Source organism: Xenopus laevis, chromosome 2L, assembly GCF_017654675.1.
Source record: "Xenopus laevis strain J_2021 chromosome 2L, Xenopus_laevis_v10.1, whole genome shotgun sequence".
Lineage (NCBI taxonomy): Eukaryota > Metazoa > Chordata > Amphibia > Anura > Pipidae > Xenopus > Xenopus laevis.
Genome location: NC_054373.1, coordinates 128,600,091 through 128,605,700, shown reverse-complemented (window position 1 = coordinate 128,605,700; position 5,610 = coordinate 128,600,091). Strand labels below are relative to the sequence as shown.

General features: G+C 46.6%; 1 long non-coding RNA gene across 2 annotated transcripts; it reads left to right on the top strand.

Moving 5' to 3' along the window:
- The first annotated feature begins 850 nt into the window (after positions 1-850).
- On the top strand, positions 851-4,940 carry LOC121400031. Of its 2 annotated transcripts, none has more exons than XR_005965492.1 (2): positions 851-1,825; positions 3,911-4,940. It is a non-coding gene; the product is annotated as an uncharacterized LOC121400031 (long non-coding RNA). The 2 variants fall into 2 exon arrangements; XR_005965493.1 differs by having other exon boundaries at positions 851-1,858.
- The last annotated feature ends 670 nt before the right edge of the window (positions 4,941-5,610 follow it).

Sequence of the window (5,610 nt, the reverse complement as noted above, 5' to 3'; positions counted from 1 at the left end):
TATTTTTTCCTTTATTTTTTTAGCTGGAAAAAAACCATTTGGATATCTATGTATATATGTGTGTTTTGTACGGCTTAGCAACATACTTATACCTATAGGTATACTGTACATTTGTTTAAAAATAACTGAATGCCTCAAAACAAGATCTCGTTGCATCCACTTCCTCTCAATGCGTCGGATCTGAAAGGACGCGCACCGTGTAGTTCCAGCCTAAGGGCTGAACTCCATGGTGCGGCTTGTTCCGATCCAACTTGATGAGAGGAAGCGGATGCGATGAGATGTGCTGAATCTACTGTAATAGGAATGTTGAACCTACAAGCTGCCTGCATCCGACACAACATAACTGTGTCAGATTGTTATGATGCACGCAGCTTGAAGGTCTGACATTCCTATTAATTACATTACATTCGGCGAATCCGTCTCATCGTGCCGGATCGGCGGAAGCCTCACCGTGTGGTTCGGCTCTAATACAAGATGCGGCACAAACTCCAAATGCAGCATGCATGGCACGCATGCAATTATTTTTTGCACACTGTCTGCAAGCAAGATACTGAAGTTTATCGGTAAGGGATATCAACAGCACAAGCTGCCCCGTTGTTGTTCATAAAATGCAGCATTGCCTTAGCAAAAATGCTTATGTACTCCACACTCAGGGGCGATCCCTGGCCCCTCCGCCGCCTGAGGCAGCAGTTGCTGCCGCTCCCCTCCCCCGTGCGCTTACCTATGGGCACCTGAGGGCCAGTACAATAGCTCAGAAAGCTTAACTACACTCTCTGCGCTACAAGAGCTGAATTTACGGTTTCAAAAACTCAAAGTACCAGGAGCGGCATCTTTGTTGCCCGATACCTAGTGGTGCACTGCCACCTGAGGCGAGAGCCTCATTTTGCCTCATTGGCGAAGCACCCCTGTCCACTCTTTCAATACATGGAAACCTTGAAGTATTTGGGTACTAGACAGTGGCATAACTAGATGTTACTGGGCCCCACAGCAAATTAATTTTAGGACCCCAAGCATATCCTGAGGTTGTCCTGTAGGCTGTTCTACCAATAAATATTGAAATTGCTCATTATTCGGGCCCCTTATACCTACTGGGTCCCCCTGTAACCACAGGGTCTGCTTCCTCTGTAGTTACGCCCCTGGTAGTAGAGATTTTTACTAGTAATGTTGATGTCTGCACCTTTCGAAAGGAGAAAATTGGCGGAGAAAAAGAAATGTAAAGTGAGTTGTGAGGACGAGGGTGTATGTATGGAGTCTTATTTGGGTAATGAAGCTGCCATTTATTGCTCTCCCCGTTTGTTTTGAGTCCGAGTGGCTCGTTCAGTCGATACGCAATAGTGTGACAGCGCGTGTGAGGAGAGCTGCTTTCCATCATGGTGTGTAGGAAGGGGATGGCGAATCACATGGCGCGTTTAGGTAAGAGCAGCAGCAGTAGGTAATGGCACAATGTGGCGCCGCGCTTGTTGTGAGAGCAGCCCTTACTACAGAGTGTATACGCGTGTGTATAGGGGAGGGCTGAGTGCGGCTTCCCTTGGCGTGCACTTTGTATGGCTTGTTGCGCTATTGGCTGTACGATGAGGGTCGGAAGTCCATTTTTTTTATGCTAATGAAGAAGCTGGGCTTGTAGATATTTACGTTCTTGCGGGAGCCGCCCTTCATTCACCCACATGGTCTTATTCAGGCATCATTCGCGCCACTTTCCCAATTGTAATTTATTTTCATTATGCCCCGCGCATTCCCCACCCCGACTCTGCTTCTTTGCCTGTTGGTAGTTCTCGGGGGTTCGGCGGAGATGGGCCGAGGGAGAGGCGAGTTGCTGCTGCTGTTGGTAAGCGGAGTGAAAGATGGAGGATTTCCTTTGGTGAGGGGCTTGTTCTTGAGAACGGGTTTGTTTGTTGTGTGAATGCGGAGGGGTTGCTGCGTGTGAGCGCTGTGCAAGTGGACGCTCTGGGCGGCTGCATGGCTCTGTTGTTTATAATAGTAAGGGGAGCGCATGGCAGGCTCCTCCATAGTGCGGAAGAATGAGGGAGATTTGAAACGCGTGCTGCAGTCTTCTCTCTCTCTCTCTCTCCAACGCACTCCACGTTGCAAGTGCACGGAACAGGCTACCCGGGGAGAACTAAAGGGAACCCTCCGCTCATTTGTCCTCACAGGGACTAGCGCTGCCCAGAGCCGCTTGCGCTTCGGCGCCAGGTGACATTTTGTGACTTGTCGATGGCAGTAGAGAAACAAGGGGCCCAAAACAAAGCCTTTGACCATAGATGTGTTCTAGGCCAAGCTCTCCCCGAGATTGTGGGAGATGTAGGGAAACAATTGGAGGGGATCTCGGGTTAATAAGGCCGAGCGTTCCAGGCCATGCGGAAGCCCCATTGTCTTGAGGACACTGTCCCATTGTGTCCGTTTCCCGGAGGACTGGCAGTTGCTTCTTTCAGCCCCACTGGGGACAAAGTCCTTTGTTTGTGTGTGCGGCTTCCTCGCGCTACCCCCTCGCACGGGCTTAATGGAGTGTTATTGTTGCCAAGGGGACCCTGAAGCAGCGAGGTGGCTAGGCCAAAACTCGGGTCACGTGCTCGTGCTGCATTCCCTTTCTCACACAATAATAACAATATAGCGCACGGCTCGAGCTGACCTTCCTCCCCATGCCCCCCGCTCTGTTATGTTTGTTTACATCCGTGGGGCCTCCCGGCTGCTTGCCTGGCGCACCCCTCTCGCCTCACTAGGTCAGGCCAGCTCTCGGGGCTCATTGTTAATAAGAGAAGCGGCAGGAGCAGCAAAGGGACTCTACGGCGCCATGTTAGGCGGGAGAGCGGAGTGCGTGGGGGAGGGGAGACCGAGGCCACGATGTATACAACATGTAGCTCTTTGCTGTGGCTTTCATTGCACAACACCGGTTCTGCGTAGTACGCCAGGCCCAGCGGCGGTTAGGCCGCATATAAGATACCTGGCTGTAGCCTTATCTCTCACGAGTAATATCAGGGATGGGGCTTGTCCTACGCCATGCTCTATTCTGCCTGGGGAGGAAATGGGACGTTACGCTCCGCTCACTGACTCGCTAGTCTGACGTCACCCCGAACACGCGTTAAATTATATCGGGGTCAGTCCCTTGAATTATTTAGCCTTTTCTATAAATTGGTGCCCCCTTATTACAAAGGGGCTCGGATATTTGTAGCCGCTGTGTGACCTCCCTCTGCGGCAGCCCCCTAGTGGCTGTTAGTTCAGCGGCAGCAACACGTGCGGCTTCCATGAGGGCCGCATAGGCGCGTTACTCCGCGCTCACTGCTCCGTCATCTTTTGCCAGTCACTGCTTAGCCAGCCCCAGGGTTCCAACAGGCCTGATGTAAGGCTGCACTGTACCCTTGGCTGCCACTATATCAGCACCTGGCATGCTGTGGCCTCTGGCGCATGTCTGTTTGACAAACCAATGACAACATACTGAAAACTAACCTATCCTCACGTTCAAAGCAAATGGACTGACGGGGGATCTCATTGTTGCCCAAATATGCGATCAATAATGCCCATCTGTAATTATATATCATAATTTAGGCAAGCAATGACTGCCCCATGTATATTATATCAGAGTGCACTTATTTATCCTCCTTCTGTTGCCTTTTAAAGTCTTAACGTATTGCACCGTCCTCACGTTGAATTGAATTCTAAGAGCCTGGGGTAACGATGGCATCTTCTAGAATAAATTTGTATGTCTAACACTTTTTAAAATAATTAAAAAAAAAAAAATCGTATGCGAGGTACTCTACGTGGTTGCGTTAAAATGTAAACCTTATACAAACCTTCGGTTTCATTAAATTGAATTCTGAAAAATGACGTTCAGTGTAATTGTGCTTACAAACAAAAAGGTGACGGGTCTAAGCTGTTAAAGATTGCGATTTTAATCTTTGTATTTCTTTTCTTGTAGATGTCGTCCATCTCCAAGATGGCTGGGACCAGCGGTTGTCAAGAGTAATGTCAAAGTGCTTACAGTGCAGGTAGTGATTTAACAGAACCTACTGCAGTGAAGGCACTTGTAGCATTATGTTGACAGTGTTTGCTAGAGGCTAATGAAAGTGCGATGTGTCTCTTTATTGTGCTTTTTGTCCTAAGGTGCATCTAGTGCAGATAGTGAAGTAGATTAGCATCTACTGCCCTAAGTGCTCCTTCTGGCATAAACGGCACTTTATCACTGAACGTTTTTGTTATTTGACCTGTTCTTGTTGCTACTTTGTGCAGTCTTCTGTCAGTTTTGCATAGTTGCACTACAAGAAAAATGTAGTTGTGCAAATCTATGCAAAACTGATGGCAGCCTGTATTGGCTGCAGTAGCAAGCTATTACTCAAATACTGGTTTTAAAAATACAAGATAGGTGTGTTGTAAATACAAGCACCAATTTGGCTAAAGTTGTGCTAAAGTGCTTATAGTGCAGGTAGTTTTTTGTGTATTCTACTGCATTAAGAGCACTTAAAGTACTTCTAGCTGCATATCTACGCAACCCATCGTGAAAGCTTACCTTTAAGCGTGGTGCTTCATGGTTAGTTTTGCAGGTTTGCATCCAGCTGTTCTCGTGGCTTGCTGTGCAAATCCATGCAAAACTGATTATGGCACTTAACCAGCGTCTGATCTTCTGTGGGATAGTGGGGACTTGCCCCTTTCTGTATAGGTTGGGATTGGTTGCAATGCTGTACTATTTATGTAGTATTGCACTTGTCCCGGCCTGTTTAGGATGGTTGGGATTTTCCAATGGTTTGTGCATTTGGACTCATCCCCCCCGCATGATCCTGATAATTTTTCAAGACTCCATTCCACATAACAGGTTGGTTTTATTCCCCTTTTCTTTGCTAAAAATTTCACACGCCAGCTGAAGTACTTGTCTAACTTTGTAATTTATTGCTTGCTATTAATGAAGATGGAACAACAACAACAAAAAAATATTAAATCCATATAAACCTAAACTAGTCTTGCAAATTTGTACATTTTGGCTACTAATATCTGTGTTCTCCCCAGAAAGAAAAATGTGGGAGGGAAAAAAATGTCTGAGGAAAAATAATAAAATAGCCTGGGACCCCCCCCCCCCCTTCCTGCTCTAAAATCAATGGTTTTCATATACGCAGATAGGACTGTGCACTCTTAACAAATACAGCACGTGGTCCTTTCGGTTTCATTGCGCATACGAGCATTATGAGTGCGATGTGGGGGCGGAGGTATACAGACACTGGCAATCAGCTGGACGATGTGCCTGTCCAAACCCGCCTGGGTAGATCACTGTAATATTTAAATATTTGTGTCCATAAAATGCTGTTGCATTGGTAAAGGTTTCATGTGGCTTTTCTCAGAGAAAATAAGGGTGTTATAAGCAAACATATGACAGCGTCTGGGAGGGTTTTTTTTTTTTAATTAAAGATAACAGCTTGGTACTTTAACTGTAGGTCATGGAAGATGCTTGGTACTTTACTTTTACTATAATTTTATAAAAGGTTTTTATACAAAAAAAAAGGTTGTTTTGTACACTAGCAGATTAGCAGCAGAAGAGTTTGTTGCAGGATGGATAAGGAGGATATCCATTTTGTTTAGTTACATGATAGTCTGTGTATGCGAGGACCCAAAACAAACTTGGGGCTAAAA